The sequence below is a fragment of the Carassius carassius genome, chromosome 47 (assembly GCF_963082965.1).
Source record: "Carassius carassius chromosome 47, fCarCar2.1, whole genome shotgun sequence".
NCBI classification, from domain to species: Eukaryota; Metazoa; Chordata; class Actinopteri; order Cypriniformes; family Cyprinidae; genus Carassius; species Carassius carassius.
Genome location: NC_081801.1, coordinates 2,902,935 through 2,923,232, shown reverse-complemented (window position 1 = coordinate 2,923,232; position 20,298 = coordinate 2,902,935). Strand labels below are relative to the sequence as shown.

Below are 20,298 nucleotides of genomic sequence, written 5' to 3'. Positions count from 1 at the left end.
CAAACACCAGCTATGTTTCCTATGGGCCCTCAAATTGACAATGTCGACGACTGTAATTCTGTATCAAAAGACAATTATTTAAGTTCGGACGCTGCCAAGGAGCTGTTAGTGTCATATGTGAGAGGAGTTATTGAAGGCATGGAGGTTCAAATGTTAGTCGACTCTGGTTCCAGTGTGTCTCTTATGAGTGCAGATTTTCGTATGTCAATTCCTACGCTTCGTAATCGCCCGTTGAGAAAAGACTATGTGTCAGCCCATGCAGTGAATGGACAAATGCTGGATACACTGGGCACCATCACTGTAACATTCCAGCTGGGAACTGAGTCATGGCAGCATGTATTTCATGTGCTAAGAGAGACCACACAGACGGTGTTGCTGGGCTGGGACTTTCTGTTGAAAAACCATGCCTTACTGGACCTCAGCCATGCTAAGCTCCAACTGTGGGACATCACGATTCCTCTACTAACCAGCAAAGACTTTGTTCCGTCATGCTGCAATGTGTCACTGGCAACCACTATAAATGTGCCACCTCTCAGTGAGTCAGTGGTGCCAGTCAAAGTGTGTCTACCTAATGCAGCTCATGCAACAAGTGACTTTGTTGGATACCTTGAACCCAATGTGGCAGATTCTTCCAGTCTAATAGTAGCTCACACACTGGCTGGGGTTCACAATGGACTGACAAAGGCTCGGATTTTGAATCCTACTGGACACGACATATTATTGAAACAAGGGATGCACCTGGGTGAGTTATACTCAGTTCTGATGTTCTGATGTTCAGCTATTTCATGCCCCAGTTGATGTAGCTGCAGTGACCCCTTCCACAGCTGCGCCTCCTATATCATTGGACGAGTCACCTATTTCTGATTCAGAGAAAGCTGCACTGTCAGCCTTGCTGTTGGAATTCCATGACATCTTCAGCTCATCCAAACAGAATGTTGGCAAATGTAAGCTGGTGAAACATTACATAAGAACTGGTGAGCAGGCTCCCATCAAACTTCGTGCACATCGTGCCTCCCCTGAAAAACGTGCTGAAATAGAAAGACAGGTGGCTGATTTGCTTGCAGATGGTGTGATTGAGGAGAGCTGTAGTCCCTGGGCATCGCCGGTTGTTTTGGTGAGAAAGAAATGTGGCACCTGGCGTTTTTGTGTGGATTACAGACGTTTAAACAGTGTGACTATTAAAGATTCTCATCCTCTGCCCCGAGTGGATGACACACTGGATGCACTAGCAGGTTCTGCCTGGTTCAGCACATTAGACTTCTCCAACGGTTACTGGCAGGTGGAAGTTGCAGAGGAGGACCGAGAAAAGACGGCTTTTACAACAGGACAGGGCCTCTATCAGTGGCGATCTATGCCGATGGGCCTTTCCAACGCCCCAGCTACATTTCAACGTCTAATGGAGCTGGTCCTCAGAGGGCTTCCATGGCACATCTGCATGGTATACCTCGATGATATTTTGATTTACAATAAAACCTTTGAGGAACACATGTCAAGCCTTAAAGAGGTGTTTTCGAGAATCCGATCTGCAGGGTTGAGACTGAACCCACGAAAATGCCACCTTGCCAGAGATCATGTAGTTTTCCTGGGACATGTAGTTTCTCGGAAGGGTCTTCAGCCCGACCCCAAGAACACAGAGAAAGTTTTAAACTGGCCAGTTCCCCGTTCTCCTTCTGAAGTGAGAGCATTTCTGGGACTATGTTCTTATTACAGACGTTTTGTCAAGGATTTCTCGAAACTCGCTGCGCCACTGAACCAACTGATTGGTAAAAATGTGCCCTTTGTGTGGAACGCTACATGCGACCAATCATTTAACCACTTGAAAAATGTGCTGTCGTCTGGGCCTGTTGTGATATTGCCTGACTTCAGTGTGCCCTTTAAAATCTACACTGATGCCTCCAACCTGGCTGTCGGTGCAGTTCTTGCACAGGACAGAGATGGGCGCGAACATGTGGTGGCATATGCTAGCCGAGCATTGAATGCCACACAGAAGCGTTGGTCCACATTTGATCGTGAGTTGTGGGCTATTGTATGGGCAGTAAGGGAATTCAAGCACTACATCGGACTTGCCTCATTTACCATCATCACAGATCATCGACCACTCTTAGCTCTTCGGCGTCTGTCCATTGATGATGACCCAACAGGGAGACGAGCGAGATGGATCCTGGAGCTTGATCCATTGAATTGGGTCATTGTACACAAGAATGGACAACATCACAAGAACGCGGATGCGCTTTCTCGCCGCCCTGAGACACCTGACACAAACGTGGCGGATGGTAGTGTTGAAGGGGCGCTGCAAGTAAATGTGGTGAGTTCTAATCAAACAAGCATTGACATTGTACATTCCTCTGAAGTCGAAGATTGTACAGGTGGTGCGACGGCGGAAGACTCACTTGTAAATTCAGATGGCATGTCTCCCATTAATGCGCTGTCCCACAATTTGTCAGACATTAGAGCTATGCAGAATGCTGACCCTGACATTAAGACTGCTTTGAACTGGGTGGCACACTCCCAAAGACCATCCAGGAGAAAATTACAAGGAGCTTCTCGGTGCTTACGGAAGCTTTGGACTGAATTCAACCACCTTTCTATCATTGATGGACTGTTATGCCGCTCAGTTTGCTGCCCCCTCACAAGTAAACCTGTAGTCCAAATTGTTGTTCCTTCTGCACTAATTTCTGACATTCTTTTGCAATTGCACAGAGCCCCAGTTTCTGCCCATTTCTCTTCAGAGTGTGTGTGGGAACGAGCAAGACAATTTTGTTACTGGCCTTCTATGTACAGAGACATCAAGGAATGGTGTGAGCAGTGCAAGGCATGTCAGACACGGCGCAGTCCTGTTCCAACGCACCGTGCGCCAATGGGTGGATCCCAGTCAGTGCGGCCATTTGAAAGAGTGGCCATGGACATCTTAGAGCTGCCAGCGACATCAAAAGGAAACCGTTATGTGCTGGTTGTTGAAGACTACTTCACTAAATTCATCAACTTGTATCCCTTACCAAATCAGTCAGCACAGACAGTTGCACATTGTCTGTTTGAGGACTATGTTCTACTTCATGGCGTTCCAGAGACTTTGCATTCAGATCAGGGTCGTCAGTTTGAGGCTGAGGTGGTTCAGACTCTCTGCCGTTTGCTGAACATTAAAAAGACTCGCACCACGCCATACCATCCTCAATCAGATGGCATGGTTGAACGCTTTAATCGAACTCTGATTGATCAACTGGCTAAGACACTGTTGACTTATGGTGGGGAATGGGATGAGTATGTGAAGCATGTGGCATTTGCTTATAATACTACCATTCACTCAAGCACTCGTTTCACACCTTTCTTCTTGACCCACGGTCGGGAAGCACGTGTTCCCGCTGATGTGCTGTTACCCTCTCGAGCTCTTGACTCTCAGTTATCGGTATCGCATGCTGAGTTTGTTTCCTCCTTGATGACAAAACTGAACTCCTCCTTTAGCAGTGCACGGATGCACAGTGAGGCAGCCCACGACCGTCAAAAACTGTACCATGATGTTGGCTTGCGTCACCGGCCTTATGATGTAGGTGCCATTGTGTGGCTCCACAACCCGGTGGAGAGTCGCATGAAGCTGGCACCACATTGGACAGGACCTTATAAAATTGTGCAAGTCATGGACTCATGTGGTGAACTGGGACTGACTTATAGGATTGTAAATCCTTTTGATGCTGGTAAGAGGGCACAGGTGGTGCATTATAATAGGGTGCGGCCATACACATTACCTGTTTCTTCCTTGTCACAGATTCGGACACTGTCCGATGTTCCAGACTCGCAGCCTGAGTCAATTCTCCTGGGGTCTGAAGTTTCAGGTGAAGCAAAGTTTGTTTCTCCCCAGAAAGATCTGAGTTCTTTGTCTGACTCGCAGTGTCCAGTTAAAGAGTCTGAGCCAAATTTTCTTGAGACTGGGCGAGTTCGTAGACCTCCTGGCCATTTAAAGGATTTTGTTCTGTATTGAAATGTCTTTTGTGTATGGATGAGGGTTAGTAAGAATTTTTTTTTCTCTATTGCTGTGCCTCTTGTTCTATAAAAAGAGAGAGAGAGAGAGAAGGGCAAGCGGTTGAAAAATGAGGAAAAGTTACCATGTGTATATTTCTCTTTCCATATTTTTTTTATGAGTTGGAGAAAACGAAATCTATATAAAAGGGGAATGTTTTGTTCCTTTCATTGGCTTGTTGCCATCATGTTAAAAATTTGCTCTGTAATTTGTTTAGTGTATTATTGTACACAGATGTTTATGGTTTCTGAATGTTATTCTGGCACATAAACGGGGACGTTTATTTTGTGAGGGGGGGACATATGTAACAGACTTTATTTGATCCTGTTATATTGCACTAATTCTGGATGTACGGGCGCTCTTTATATGTGTGTGTGTGTAATGCATTTATCCCCTCGGGGCTTGCCGTAGATAGGCAATGGGCATGCGCACTTTTCTACTCTAGAGTGTCGCGGGTTTTTTTGGGAAGTTCTTTTTGGTGTGAGGAATAATAAAGTCAAGAAGAGTTCAGACTGTCTCTCGTTTTATTGTTTTCTTATTACTAAGTGTTTAGGCGGACCCTGCATAAACGCTCGGTTACAATAGAATTCATTTATTTTGTAAAAATAATTTTGTTCCTAATCAAATATGAGTATGTCATAATAAATCAGACAAAAAATACTCCCCCTCCATTGAACCGATTGGTAATGCCCAACCAATGAGTCGCACTTTCACCAAAACAAGCGAGTGGTGTTTGAATGGGAGAGCACACTGTTAATGTTAAGCATGTGTCCTGTTCTGTGTACTAAACTCCTGAAACACTGGTGTCTCTTTGTACATGATATGATGATATAAATAAGTAAAATGGTCATGAAGTGACTCAGAGCAGTTCTATTATGTTTGTACTCGTATAATGAGGCAGCAGAGGCTGAAAACACTGCAAGCTTCGGTACTATGTGTAGTAAATGAAACCGCATGTGTGCACCATTAATTTCCATGAGGGGCATATTGGGAAAAAAAATTATGCTGGGAAATCTCACACTCATACACCCCCAACACATTCTGAAACATGGACAACCCTATTTTTTTGTATGGACCTGAAATGAAAAAGATTGAAATCCTTAGGTTGGGGACATGCAAAATAAGAGTTTTCTCCTGAACTGCACATGATTATACCGGTCCAAGATCTCTTTTCTTTTGTCATACTTGCACCAGGAATACACACACACAGGCAAAAACTGAGTGGATTTGATGAGTTTAAATGGGTGCAATAAAAAAAGTAACAAAAGTGTTCCTGATGGGTCATTTTGACCCACAAAGGAATGAATGGAATTTACGAGAAAACAGCTTTTTTTTTATTACCCATATATATGTGTGTGTGTGTGTGTGTGTGTATACATATATATATATATATATATATATATACACACACACACACACACACACACACAAAATCTGAGACAATAAAGATTTATACCCAAATGAAGGGCTGAGACTATGGAATATCCCCAATGCAGAAAACACACACGCACACACACACGATACACACTCTCCAATAGAACATATTATAATGTTTCTGCTGGGATGGGTCATTTTTCCGATTTTATTTTTTTTTTGGACTTAACAGTTACATTTGAGAGTTTATATCATAGTTATATATATTTTTTTTTTATAGATTTTTTTTTTTTGTTTGTTTTTTTTGTATTTTCTTAACATTATGGCAGTCAAGCAGATTTAAACTCTCCTTTCACCCCTCCATTTCAGGGTCCGGGTTGATGAAGGTGTGGAAAATGTGGCAGTTGCAGAAACCATGTTTCGTGTGAAAGTAACTAGAAGAGGAAGCTTCATTGCTGGGAAAAGCGTACATAATCAGAGGTAATAAACAAGTAAGGATATCACTATCGTGTAATTTATAATTTTTAATTGATACATTTTGTATTCACTAGAATTTAACGCCTGTGGCGAGACGTCTGGGTCATCGTAACACAGCTGTATTACGAAATACTTCACAGCCTTGAGGAAGATGGCTTGTTGGACTTGTCAGATTCCCTTCATGTGTTTTGTGCACATTATGTCTTCCTCCCACGTCTGAAGCGTGACCTCCAGTTTTTCTGAAGGCTCCAATCATCCATTACGGTCTGAAAATGAGCTTACCCCTAACCAGATGTGGATAATGGGACACATGCACACCTCATCTGGAGACAATGAAGAGCGTTTTCAGGTTTGTTTGTTTTTTATTGATTTTCTATGCCTTCAAGTTATACAGGGCGTGCAGAATTATTAGGCACGTTGATTTTCTGATTATATTTTTTTCCCAGGCACATTTTTCCAATTCCAAACCTTTTAATCTTAACTACTATTAATTTTGTATTTAATCATTTATAACTGTTATATAATGGTTCATGAAGGCTGGAAATGAAAAATGCCTTTAATTCAGGTGTGCAGAATTATTAGGCACATTTTATTTTAGATAAAACAAGCCAAAAAAAGAGATTTAACTCAGACTGAAGAGTCAAATTATTAAATCCCCATGAGAATGCAATAATAATGCAATACTATAAATGGCAGTTGAGGCATGACCATTGGACAGTGAAATGCTCATTGGGTCAGACAAAAACAGGTGGAGAAACAAATATGCATGTTAACTGCAAAAGAATTAAGAATTAACATGCATTTTTTTTCTCCACCTGTTTTTGTCTTACCCAATGAGCATTTATAGTATTGCATTATTATTGCATTCTCATGGGGATTTAATAATTAGACTTTTCAGTCCGAGTTAAATCTCTTTTTTTGGCTTGTTTTATCTAAAATAAAATGTGCCTAATAATTCTGCACACCTGAATTAAAGGCATTTTTCATTCCAGCCTTCATGAACCATTATATAACAGTTATAAATGATTAAATATAAAATTAATAGTAGTTAAGATTAATATGGTTTGGAACTGGCAAAATGTGCCTGGGAATAAAATATAATCAGAAAATCAACGTGCCTAATAATTCTGCACGCCCTGTACTGTCAAATTGTGCTTTTGAAAACGAACAGTATTTATATCGTTTACCTCTTGTACACAACCACATCCAAGTGATCTGAGGGCGCGCGCGCTTCCTGGTGTGTGTGAAATGTGCACGCATTCTGGCTAAGTCTGTGCAAGCGCTGGTTGTGTAAAAGAGGTAAACGATATAAATACTGTTCGTTTTCTCACACAAACCGCTCGTTTCGTGTCTTAGGTCATAAATGTGTACTTACGATGGGTAATTGTTTAATTTGGACTTCACTGTGCATGCTCTTTGAGATAGTGACCATAGACCTGCATTATATGACTGACAGACAAGAAAGGTTTGACCTAAAAATATCAAAATTGAAACTACTGTGGAAACAAATACACCTACATCTTGGATGCCCTGAGGTAAACTAAAACATACCAAAATTTTATCTCAAAGTGAACTATCCCTTTAACATGTCCTCATTATGAAAACACCATAAGAACCACAATGGTTTACCCTGTCATCTTTTTCCCCTAGGACAAACAATGGTAGACATAAGTCTGGATGCATTTCCATGACTTTCTGGAGATCGTAGAGCTTCAGGCCTTTTCTCAGCTGATCAAGCATTGGAACAACTCTCATAGTGGAGTGTAAAACAATAGGTCTAGAGGCAAATGTAATTTTTCATCAAATGTTTAAAACACTAAACAATATAAAAAAAATATACAGTAACTCAATTTTTATGTACTATATGATAAATGTGATGCTTTTTGTTATTTACCATACATTTCATAAGATTACAAATGCAGGTAAAATTAAACTTTTTGTACTCTGAGGAGAATAAAAAGTATAGTTAACCTGATTATGTTGCTTTTCATGTCGGCAGACATTTTTCCAGTGTATCCACAGCTTAAAATCTCACCTGTAAACTCACTCATGTCATCTGTTGAGTTAACCTAAATACAGAGAAATAGAATACAGAATACTTATTTACTTTTACAGAGTTAAACATTACTATATTTTACTTACATTTTGAGGTTGCTATTTTACCTTCTCAATGAGCAGGGAGAATTCTAAATCTGTGACATCACTGGTAGTCACCTGTATACTGTCATAATCTCCAGTGCAAAGATATTGGAAACACCACGCACGCAAAAAAAAACGGAGGTGGTCCTCCTTGTGCTAGACTGACAGCCATAATTTCTCCTGCACTTCTAATACCATACCACAGTGGATAAAACAAAACCTTGAATCAACCAAAAAGGTTTATTGAAACATGTTTAAAATTTTTAAAGGGATACTCCACTGTTTTTTTTTCATATTAAACTATGTTATTCCCTTAACCAAGACGAGTTGATGCATACCTCTCTCATCTCAGTGCGTTCACTTAATCGCTATTAATCACACTTAATAGCGATTAAAAGATAACTATAATGTATGGCGTAATAGCACTTTTGGGAGTACTTCGACTGGCGCTGTAAAAAGTCACGCCTGATCCTTCTGTCAATAGTGGGACGAGGATCAGGCATGACTTTTTTACTGCGCCAGTCGAAGTACTCCCAAAAGTGCTATTACGCCATACATTATAGTTATCCTTTTTAACCCGCTTAGAAAAGCGCCACGTTTTATTTTCTGTCACCATACTTGGTCGTATAACTACTCGTGTAAATGTTTTTAAATAGGGAAAACGTTGATGTGTTTGGTCACTTCTAAATTCATTGCTGCTAGATACCATTGAATATACTGGGGTAAGCTAAGTGCTTTTAAAGTCACCGCGCGCTAGAGCGATTAAGTGCACGCACTGAGATGAGAGAGGTATGGATCAACTCGTCTTAGATAAGGGAATAACCGTTTAATATGAAAAAACGGTAGAGTATCCCTTTAACTGATCAAATATTGCATACCTGAAGTAGTTACGATCCAAGCTGTTGAGACAATAAAATATAAAACATACATTTTTATAATAAACTAAATTAATTATACCTGTTAAGAACTCCTTGCTAAGAGCACCAGAGTCAACCCCAGCTTCTCCAAAAAAAGGTAAAGGTAGTCTGTCTTTTGGTGACAATTTCTTTTGGCGCTGCCACTGCTGCATTCCTCTGTTGTAGATGTCATTCCGAGAAATGCAGATGGAAAAGGTGTTGGTTTGATCAACTTTACTGCCGATCCAATTTAGAATCTCCCCAGAACTTTGTAATAGAAATAAACAGAAACGAAACATGAAATGTACCAGCAAAGCAAAACAAACACTTTCTTAATATAACATTTTTACTTTTGAAGTGTATTTATTGGGTCACTGAAGTTATCATCATGTTCTGCACAAAAACAAAAAATAAATGCTTTGATATTTCAAATTGCTGGATAGGAAACATTGAAATTATTAATATTAGATAAGTGACACTAAACTATTTAGTAATTTACCATTATCCGCAGTTGGCTGCATGTATCTCTATAACATCACTGTCAAAGGTTTTCTTGCACAGTGGACACTCAGCAGTCTGATGTGACATTAAAATACTGAGTTAGATTACACATAAACAATCTTTTAGGAACCATGCATAAACCATAAACTGAAAATGCATTTTTTTTAACACATAAATAAATAAATATCCTTTTCACCTTCTCTGTCCAGACTTCATTTATATTTGAAGCACAGTTTTTAATATTTGGTGACTTTTCCAATTCCTGAAAACGTAAAAATCACATAAAAATTGGGTTTTCAGAGCTTATGAAATATTAATAAAAGATCAGTATAATTTTTTTTTTTTTTTTTTTATTAAACACACGCCTCTTTCCAAGTGTCAATAGAAGTTGAATTAGCTTCTTGTGGGGAGTCTGGGGACTTCTCCATCGACTGGAAATAAAACAGAAACTCATCAACCTTGTTTTTAGAGCTCACTGATGACTAAAATAAACATCTTAGACTTACATCATCACTTGAGATACACAAATCCACATGTTCCATCTTACAGTGTTTTATGTGTACTGGAAGGCACTGAAGGGGAACCATTTTGCTGCATAGTGCACACTGGGCTTTGGGCATTTTTTCAAATTCCCTTGCATCAGGCGGTAATGGAGTTATGTCAATTTGCTCTTGCAGAGGAACTACATACATTGTGCTCTTTCCATTGCTGCTCACGTTTTTAATTGCTGTCCATTATACCCATCAGGGTCAGGAGGGATGACAGTTAATTTCCGTTGACCACCTCCACCTATGATTCAAAGTATTTAACAGAATATAGAAAGACAATACACCAAAAATATTTAACAGAATCCATCTGATATCTATAAACGCGTATGATTTAAATTCACATAAGTTTTAAGAGGTTAGGAAATTTTTCTCAAAACGATCCTACATACCTGAGCACTTGTGAAGCAACCATCCTCCGCAGACTTTTGCCAGTTTTGGATATGCATTAACAAGCACCTCTGATAGCTTAATTATCAAAGGCAGAGTAAAAATGAGTAAGAAAATTAACCCAACACAAAAGAAACAAGAAAAAATACATTATTGATCTTACCTCTGAATGAGTCATGTTTTCGGTGATAGTTAATGATCTTCTCGCAAGTCCTGTAAGTGTAAGTTGTAATTCTGTCTCTCCTTTGGCCATTTTCTCATATTGTTGGTCAAGGAGAAAAAAAAACATCAAAAAGGTTTTCTGTGGCCGTTTATATGGTCCAAAACGTTTTTTACCCCTCACTTCCTTTCTGAAAAATCCAAGAAATGACCTAAAAAGGACTTCATTTTTATTTTGAGCCAGTTTAGAACATTGAGAACACTCACATGCACACTAATATATGTAATGTTAATGTGTGATGAAACTTATATACAGTATTTAATCAAAAATATATATATACTGTACAAACTGTATATTCCACCAGTACAGACACACACACACATTTTATTAAACCAACAAATACATTGAATCTCACACCTAGCAATTTCCTGCTGAACTGACTGCACATTTGACTTGGACCTTCTTTCTTCTGCTGACTGTACACTGATATTGGACTGGTTCCCCACTTTCGGTTGTCCAACACTTAAGGTGTTGGTCAACATCGACACCAGATTCTGGGCTGTATGCAAGATGTCACCGAACGGAACCTGATGAACCATGAAATATGGACTTCAATACTTAAACAATGAACACTTATATAACATGACCTGTGTATTAACGTACAGTGCACGTAACACGGCTGTTAGGAAGTCAACACTTAAAATTGCTCATTCTTTTATGTAACCCTATATCATCGCGCTACAGGCTGCAGTGATGACCTCCTAAACAACTGTCTTCTTTAAGCACCTAACATTACATGTACTCTGAGAGCTTATCTTACCTACTATACTTTCTCTGTAATATTGCTACTCTCTGTTATTAGTTATAACTAACGTTAACCCTTAAACACAGGGGTCATCAAGTTCGGTCCTGAAGGGCCCATGTCCTTCAGAGTTTAGCTCCGACCTCATGACCGCCAGGAACAAGTTTGATGACCCCTGCTTAAACATGTCAGATAAAAAAATAATAATTAACTTACCTGAGACGAGGTGTGAGCGCTTGGCTGCTGATCCGCCCTTTTCGGCGCCAGTGGTTTAAAACTCTGGTGGGGCGCATGCGCACTTCGTTGAATCGATTCATCTTCCCTCGAATAGTAATGCCTGTGACCTTGATGTATTTTTGACAGTCATTTCGCACACCGCACTTCGTGGTCGTAATTCGCATGTCGTGTGTAACAGAGCTATTGTGAAAAAAAGCGCCGTGTCTGTAAACTGTCACAGTCGTACATTTTAGAGTTGTACTCTAAAAAAACACACAAAATCGCGTATCTGTAAACTGACGTGGCCGTAGATTTTGGAATCCAACTCTGACAAAAAACAGAATTATGTACAATAGTTTTAAATTACGCACGAGTATATTAAAATTACACACAAATGTTTTGAATTATGTACGATTATTTTTGAAAGTGATTTTATTCCATAGATTTGCATGATGCCACCCAGATGTTCACGCAAAGAACAGTGTAGAGAAAAGTGTACCTTTTATTCTCGTTGTAGTATTGTTTTGTCATCGGGTTTCACAGTGGACAAAGTCCAGCCTGGGGTTGTCACAAGTGGTGGCCACAAGCCCAACGGACGCTCCTTTGTAGAATCCGTCAGCCGCGCCATTCTCAAACCGGCCTCCGCTCACTCTAGACCGTGGTGTGTGATGCTGTTTCGTTGAGAAAGACAAACTACTTTGTTTGGCCTTCTAAAAGAGGACATGACTAGAAATCCCCAACGTGGGGAGTAACTAGTTACTTGTATCGGCGTTATGTAATTTAATAAAAAATAAATGTAACTGTAATCAGTTACAGTTACTAAAAATATGTAATTAAATTACAGTTACTTAGCCCTATAATTTACAGATATAAAACACAGACTGGTTTGTAGAATCCAGACATAAAAACGGAATTCAGCCTAACGCGGACGGAATATGCCACATTTTGTACGAATAAACAAAAAGTAGGTCAGTACACTTGAATCATAACGCAATATGGACTAGTGTCTGTGAATATTAAGCCGCAAAATGGAAATATATAAATCCTGCACGTGTCTGTGGAAATCAGGCGCGGACTGAACATCGGGAGAACCTGGACAAATTCCGGTGGCCTGGCAGACGATTTGGCCAGCTATTTTAATATTAATATTGTTTAGTTGTCTGCCGAATGTACTAAAGCGATTATTTCCGAATCCGCCATTTGATAATTAAATCTCTAATAAATCATGAATCGGTTAGTCGTGACTGGCAATGCTTGGGCTTTGGATCAGACTCAGAGTAATCAATGCACGAGAGAGAGATTTGAGTGGACAGTGGAAGTGCACAGCTGGAGCAGAGAAGTGACACTTCTGTTCAGGGTTTCAAGTGCAGGTCAGTTTTATCTGGAAATATGCTATTGTAGTTTTGTCTTTGTTTACTTAGTCAAGCAGCAGCAGCCCATTGCTCACAATCACTCAAAATACTGTATAAACCACATCATTATTATCTATTGTAATGTTACAGTAGTAATTTAGCAGACAGATAATCATATTTTATCATAGGTTTAGGGGGAGCTAGTGCAGACAAAAACACAACCCTTAGGAAAAATAATGTAGCATATGGTGTGGCACTAACCATATTTTAACCATGGAATTTGTAGTAAAAATAAATACAAGTGGTAATTCATTTGAATTATTCATTTGAACCTGGGTTACTGTAGCTACAAAACATAGTAAGTCAAATGAAAATCTTCAGTATTTAAGTCATGAGAGGATGGATGGATAATTTTGGAAAATCAGTTTTGGGCCAAAATGACCTGAGGGACGGATGAGGGTTTAACTAAATGCAAGGAAGTGAGCAGAAAAACAATTTTCTCCTACCTTGAAGGCCAGCCATGTTTTTGCACAGACTGGAGAAAGAATGATAAGGCAGTGCTTAAACGGTTGTTTGTTGCTGGTTCCAGGTACATGATCTATACCAAAAAATAATGAATGTAATACTTTAAAGCATTCAATACATTCAAACACCGATAGATAGTCAGATTATAGATAGATAAGTAATAGTATTGATTGATAGATAGATTCCACTGGGTTGGAAATAAATGTGTTTACCTTTCGTGAGAACCCGTCTATCCCACCAAATATGATGATGTTGTACCTTCAAAGTAAAACCATGTTAAACGTAAAATTGCATAACATTACACTTTCGTAGGTAAAATATAAGAACATACCTTATGTGTCACGGACAGAAGAGAGAGACAACAGGGTATGCAGGTAAGTAGATGTTTATTGGAATTATGGAGACAGAAGATGGTATCACACAATCTTGCAGAGGAATAGTTGAGCTGAGTGGGATGTTAAGAGGATGACTTGAGGATACTTGCTGTACAGACGATGGGTGGACACAGGAGGAACTGACAGGACACGGATGACAGATGGTGGTAGGTAAGCAGGATGATCAGACATTCAGGTATTCAGATGATTCCAAGAGTAGTACAGAGAGTAGAGTCTGTGATTCTCTGACGAGACCAGACAGAGAGTGAAAGGAAGTGTGGGCTTAAGAAGTGGCAGTGATGAGCGGGTGCAGGTGTGGTGACTTCAGTAATCTGGTGATAATGAGCGGATGGGCGGAGTCGGGTGATTGGACTCTGATGGTGTGGCAGGTGTTACTGGGGACTCTGTGACATTATGAGCTTGTGATTCGTGTCAATATGGACTAAGGCCCTGTCCACACGGACACGGGTATTTTTATAACCGTGACTTTTTTTACGCGGTTCGGCCTTTCGTCCACATGAAAACGAGTTTCAAGGCACCGAAACTGAACATTTTTGAAAACTACGGCCAGGGTGAGCATTTTCAGAAACGCCGGTTGCAGTGTTGTCGTGTGGACAGTATAACCGGGGTTTTTGCCTTGCGACGTCAGAGTGTGCGCCGTTATCCGCTGTGTTTGATGTCAGATTGTGCGCTGCTTACTGCTTCTGATTGGCCAAGGTGACTTTACAATTTGGGTTATATCGCCGCCTGCTGGTGTGGCATGCTCTTGACAGCGCTTTATAGCACGCATTTTCATGTGGACGGGATTTTTTTTTTTAAACGCAGGAGGAAAAACTCCGGTTATAAAAATACCCGTGTACGTGTGGACTAGGCCTAAGGACAGTGGACTAGGCCTAAGGACAGTGGACTTTGAACAAAATATGACCTCCTGACAATACACCCCAGCTGTGTCATCCTTTCCAATATTCCAGGGGCATCCACTCTGTGCATGGATTCTTTTATGTGGTTCCATTGCACTCTTTGTCCGTCTGCTTGCAGGCAGCCTTTTATCATTCTATATCCAGCATTTGGTAGTCTTCTTTTGATGGCCAAAATGGCATTATCCAATTCATTGTCAGATATGGTGCTATACGTAGTTTTTACAGACAAACCCAAGTCACGCATTCGGCAAAAGATAGTTGACTGGCTTACTCCTAAAATGTTCGCAATACAAGAAACTGGTAAAGACATCTCTTTGAGACGGGACAGCATTTCCTCGGAAACAATAAACTTAGGTCGACCTCGTCCACCACCACATTCCCTCGTAAGAACTGGGGCCACCTCTTGGTAAAGAGCTGCATGAATTTTTTGTTGTAAATCCATGAGGGTCTCCAAAATATCATTTGGCACATCAAAGATAGTGGAGGCTGATGACAAAATAAACACTTCTTGATTGATAACATACTGAAAATAGTCCAAGTCCAGCTGATGTCCATCTAAAAGTGCACTTATTCGTGACCTGAGGCGTTCTAGTAGGTGCGTCAGCAGCGGTCCCTGTAAGTCAAATTACTCTGACATTAATATTACTTAAGACAAAATTCTATCTTTTAATATAGTCCAGTCATTTTAAGCCAAAATGGGGGTCAACCTTGAACAAATTGCAACAGAAGCAAACTGATTTTGTATCAATATGTCCTGAGTAAGGAAAAAAAAGCCCAGAAGAATCCCATTAGGGGGAAGTTTCGAAAAAGACCCAAATATAGCCTATTCATTCTTTTTCTCACGTGAATAGGGTAACATTTTTAACCTTTAGATATCACCATGAAAATGAGTTGATTACTTACATCAAGATAAACAAAAAATGTATTACAAGTTTTTTAATTGTTTGTTAACATGGACAAATGGTGCATAATCTAATTACGTATGTGCTAATTTGCATAAATACCACAACAGATCTAAACATTGGGTATAGCCAGGTGAAAATGTCTTGTTCAATCTTGTTGATAACAGTAAAATACTTAATATTAAGGTCTAAATGGAACCCATTTAGGTTACCCATGAGCATTAATACAGAGAGGCAGGAAAAAGTACTTTAGAAACCAGCCTTTATTAATTACTAATGCAGAGATGGGGTTTGGGGTTGGGTCCGTGGGACTGTTTCTGGGGATTTACTTTTTATTTTGCCTACCTTTTGTCTTCTGCATTCTCCTTACTATTGTCTCATGTTCTTGCCTCAGACTCGTCCCCCAGAAACAGCCCCAAGTATAATCTCTTAAAAACTTAATAAAGGAACCAGCCTAAGTAGGAACCAAAGTACTTCTTCCTGCCTCTCTGTATTAATGCTCATGGGTAGCCTAAATGGGTTCCACTCAGATCTTAATATGAAGTATTTTACTGTTATTTGTCAACAAAATTTAACAAGACATTTTCACCTGGCTAGACCCAATGTTTAGATCTGTTGTGGTATTTATGCAAATTAGCACATACGTAATTAGATTATGCACCATTTGTCCATGTTAACAAACAATTAAAAAAACTTGTAATACATTTTTTGTTTGTCTTGATATAAGTAATCAACTCATTTTCATGGTGATATCTAAAGGTTAAAAATGTTACCCTATTCACGTGAGAAAAAGAATGAATAGGCTTTTTTTGGGTCTTTTCGAAACTTTCCCCTAATGGGATTCTTCTGGGCTTTTTTTTCCTTACTCAGGACATATTGATACAAAATCAGTTTGCTTCTGTTGCAATTTGTTCAACCTTTTTTCCTAAATTGACAAGACTATTAGTGATAAATGAAATATGACTTCAATACTTAAACAATGAACACTTATATAACATGACCTGTGTATTAACGTACAGTGCACGTAACACGGCTGTTAGGAAGTCAACACTTAAAATTGCTCATTCTTTTATGTAACTCTATCTCATCGCGCTACAGGCTGCAGTGATGGCCTCCTAAACAACTGTCTTCTTTAAGCACCTAACTTTACATGTACTCTGAGAGCTTATCTTACCTACTATACTTTCTCTGTAATATTGCTACTCTCTGTTATTAATTATAACTAACGTTAACCCTTAAACACAGGGGTCGTCAAGTTCGGTCCTGGAGGGCCCGTGTCCTTCAGAGTTTAGCTCCGACCTCATGAACGCCAGGAACAAGTTTGATGACCCCTGCTTAAACATGTCAGATAAAAAAAATAAAATAATTAACTTACCTGAGACGAGGTGTGAGCGCTTGGCTGCTGATCCGCCATTTCGGCGCCAGTGGTTTAAAACTTTGGTGGGGCGCATGCGCACTTCGTTGAATCGATTCATCTTCCCTCGAATAGTAATGCCTGTGACCTTGATGACGTATTTTTGACAGTCGTTTCGCACACCGCACTTCGTGGTCGTAATTCGCATGTCGTGTGTGTAACAGAGCTATTGTGAAAACAAGCGCCGTGTCTGTAAACTGTCACAGTCGTACATTTTAGAGTTGTACTCTAAAAAACACACAAAACCGCGTATCTGTAAACTGTCGTGGCCGTAGATTTTGGAATCCAACTCTGACAAAAAACAGAATTACGTACAATAGTTTTAAATTACGCACGAGTATATTAAGATTACACACAAATGTTTTGAATTACGTACGATTATTTTTGGAAGTGATTTTATTCCATACAAATCTTCCCACATAGTGACGTAGAGATGTGGGAGCGTGTTAGAACGAGCTGCTTTAGTAGGGTGTGGACGAGTCTTAACTTTTATAAACAATATCTCTTTGGATTTCAGACTTTAGTCTTTGCAGCTTTACAGATCTTCTTTATGCACCAAGAGCTTGTAACACTCCAAAAAGAAAGGAAAAATTTGAATTGCATCATATGATCCCTTTAAAAATTGTGAATGCGCTCCCTTTATAACACAGCTGATGTTTGAAAATTGTTTTGATTTTGTTGATTTTGAAATAACTGAGCTGGCTTATCTAATACCAGGAAGTAACAGTGCATGTAGTCCATTCATGAGAGTGTGTCTCATCTGGATAGCATCTGTCTCGAAACAGCCATTCCCTTGGAACGCCCACCGAACGAGACAAATAGCTGCTCCGTCTGCCGAAAGGCAGCAGAGCGAGACACATAAGCTCTTTAAAACCACTTTAAAACCACCACTTTCACACTCGGGGAAGTCCCCAGGCTTACACCTGATCGGTACCAGCCGTTCGCTGTCCAAGGTGCTAGAGCCGCAACACAGCTCTGATCGACCTTGAAATGCAGCCGGCCAGACGCCCACGCTCTGCGCGGCACCTGAGCCTTCAGCCAGAACTGCAGGGGACGCATGCGGAGCAGGCCCAGCCGCAGAACCGGAGATGCTGAGGCCATGAGACCCAGCATCTTTTGACAGTGTTTGAGCGACACAGTCGCGCCGTCATGGAACACGAGTTCAGAACTATACCCAGAAACAGGATCGTCTGACTGGGGTTCAGCGAACTCTTCGCCCAATTGACACTGAGGCCGAGCTTCTCGAGGTGATCGAGTAAAACGGCTCTGTGGTCCACGAGCTCCGCTCATGATCGGGCCAGAACCAGCCAGTCGTCCAAATAATTCAGCACTCGTATGCCTCTGAGTCTGAGAGGAGCGAGCGCTGCATCCATGCACCTCGTAAACGTACGAGGAGCTACGGACAAGCCGAATGGCAGGACTGCAAACTGGTATGCCGGGCCCTCGAAGGCGAATCTCAAATATCGCCTGTGGTTTGACGCTATCTGTATTTGAAAATACGCGTCCTTCAGATCTATTGACATGAACCAGTCCCCTCTGCGAATCTGCGCGAGGAGCTTCCTGGTCGTGAGCATTTTGAAACTGCGTTTCATCAATGCCTTGTTCAGCTGTCTTAGATCCAGTATGGGCCTGAGACCCCCGTCTCTCTTGGGCACCAGAAAGTATCTGCTGTACAGCCCCCCCTCGCTTTGAGACACAGGCTCTACAGCCCCTTTGCTCAACAGTTTTGATATTTCGGCCCGAAGTATGTGTGCTACTTCTGTTTTGACCGTAGTTTCGACACGCGCTGAAAAGCGCGATGGGCGTCGAGAAAACTGTAGCGAGTAGCCTCTCTTTATAATGCCTAGCACCCAATCCGAAACCCCTGGAAGCACTGACCATGCATCTGCATGAATGGCTAAGGGCTGGATGCGAAACGCGATCCGTTGACTGGGCAACGGCGGCGCTCGAGTGTGCTGCGCATCTGAGGCGGGGAGCGCGCTGATCACAGCGGGCAGATCGCTCTTCCTCGACCCCGTTCCGGCGCTTAACCGACTGGAGGGAGGCTGAGCGGGTCCCGTGGGACTCGATATATCTGCGAGTAACCGTGGGCTGCATGTGTGCACTTTTACCACTTTCAACTCGCTGTCTGCCTGTGCAGAATGTACGTGCATGGGCCTCGTTTTTACAGAAGCCCTGCGCCGTATGTGACATGGTGTATGTGGGCACTGGGAAGTGGGCACATTTACTATGCGGCGCGCTCGACCGATCTGTGTCGATCTTATGTGCGCTAGCCCTGTGTGCAGGGCTGTGCTTACATGTGGAGATGGGCACTGGGTAGTTGGCATCGTCACTGCATTTATAGCACCATCGGCCGTGGCCGGACGAGCATGCACGGGTTTCGTTTTTACAGAAACCACATGACGCGTGTGACATAGTAATTGTGGGCACTGAGGAGTGGGCACGTTTACTATGCAGTGTGCGCGACCGACTTGAGTCGACATTATGGGCGCAGGCCCTGTGTGCAGGGCTGTGCTTACATGTGGAGATGGGCACTGAGGAGTGGGCATCGTCACTACATTTATAGCACCATCGGCCGTGGCCGGACGAACGTGCACGGGTTTCGTTTTTACAGAAACCACATGACGCGTGTGACATAGTGATTGTGGGCACTGAGGAGTGGGCACGTCTACTATGTAGTGCGCGTGATCGACTTGAGTCGCTTTTATGGGCGCGAGCCCTGTGTGAAGGGCTGTGCTTATATGTGGAGATGGGCACTGAGCAGTGGGCATCGTCACTACATTTATAGCACCATCGGCCGTGGCCGGGACACCAGAAATTACACATTTTTCGGGAAATATCTGGGTAGCCGTGATAACGGTTTTCGTGTGCAGGCAAGCGGGCAACCGTACAGGCTTGCGCATTGCAAAAAACGCTGAAACAGTCACAATCTCTGGAAACTGAAACAGCGGCGCGCTTAGGTGAGAGCCCGGCCACAGCGGAACTCGTACACCAGCGCTTCGATGAAGCAGCCATCGTGTGTAGTGCCGACGCAGCGTCATGCAGCATGCGTAGATTGCTTTCCTAGGATGGCTTCGGGGCTCCCGGCCTCACCGTAATCCTCTGCCGCGGTCCCCGGGGTTTTGAGAAGTACGCTCATCCGAAAGGGAAATACCAGAGGGGGGGCGCTGGTGCAAACCACTCGCGGCCGAGACTCATCGCGGCCAACACGAGCATTCGCCCCGGCTCCTTCTCGATGTCAGCTCGTCTGCTGGGCTTCTGAGCAGAAGGCGCGAGATCCTCGGAGCTCGCCCAGCCCT

General features: G+C 41.7%; 3 protein-coding genes and 1 long non-coding RNA gene across 5 annotated transcripts in view; 1 reads left to right on the top strand and 3 right to left on the bottom strand.

The window, feature by feature from the left end:
• Positions 1-20,298, top strand: part of LOC132130933 (calcium channel flower homolog) — a 364,794-nt gene that overhangs the window by 278,901 nt on the left and 65,595 nt on the right. The gene's annotated exons all lie outside the window — the stretch shown is intronic.
• The window catches only part of LOC132130726 (urokinase plasminogen activator surface receptor-like), an 81,554-nt gene that overhangs the window by 16,061 nt on the left and 45,195 nt on the right, over positions 1-20,298 (bottom strand). The window lies entirely within an intron of this gene.
• Positions 1-20,298, bottom strand: part of LOC132130727 (prostate stem cell antigen-like) — a 32,038-nt gene that overhangs the window by 7,070 nt on the left and 4,670 nt on the right. The gene's annotated exons all lie outside the window — the stretch shown is intronic.
• Positions 13,286-15,605, bottom strand: LOC132130764 (uncharacterized). Of its 2 annotated transcripts, none has more exons than XR_009428771.1 (4): positions 14,665-15,605; positions 14,175-14,213; positions 13,602-13,720; positions 13,286-13,462 (listed from the first exon to the last, which is right to left on the bottom strand). It is a non-coding gene; the product is annotated as an uncharacterized LOC132130764 (long non-coding RNA). The 2 variants fall into 2 exon arrangements; XR_009428770.1 differs by having other exon boundaries at positions 13,602-13,647.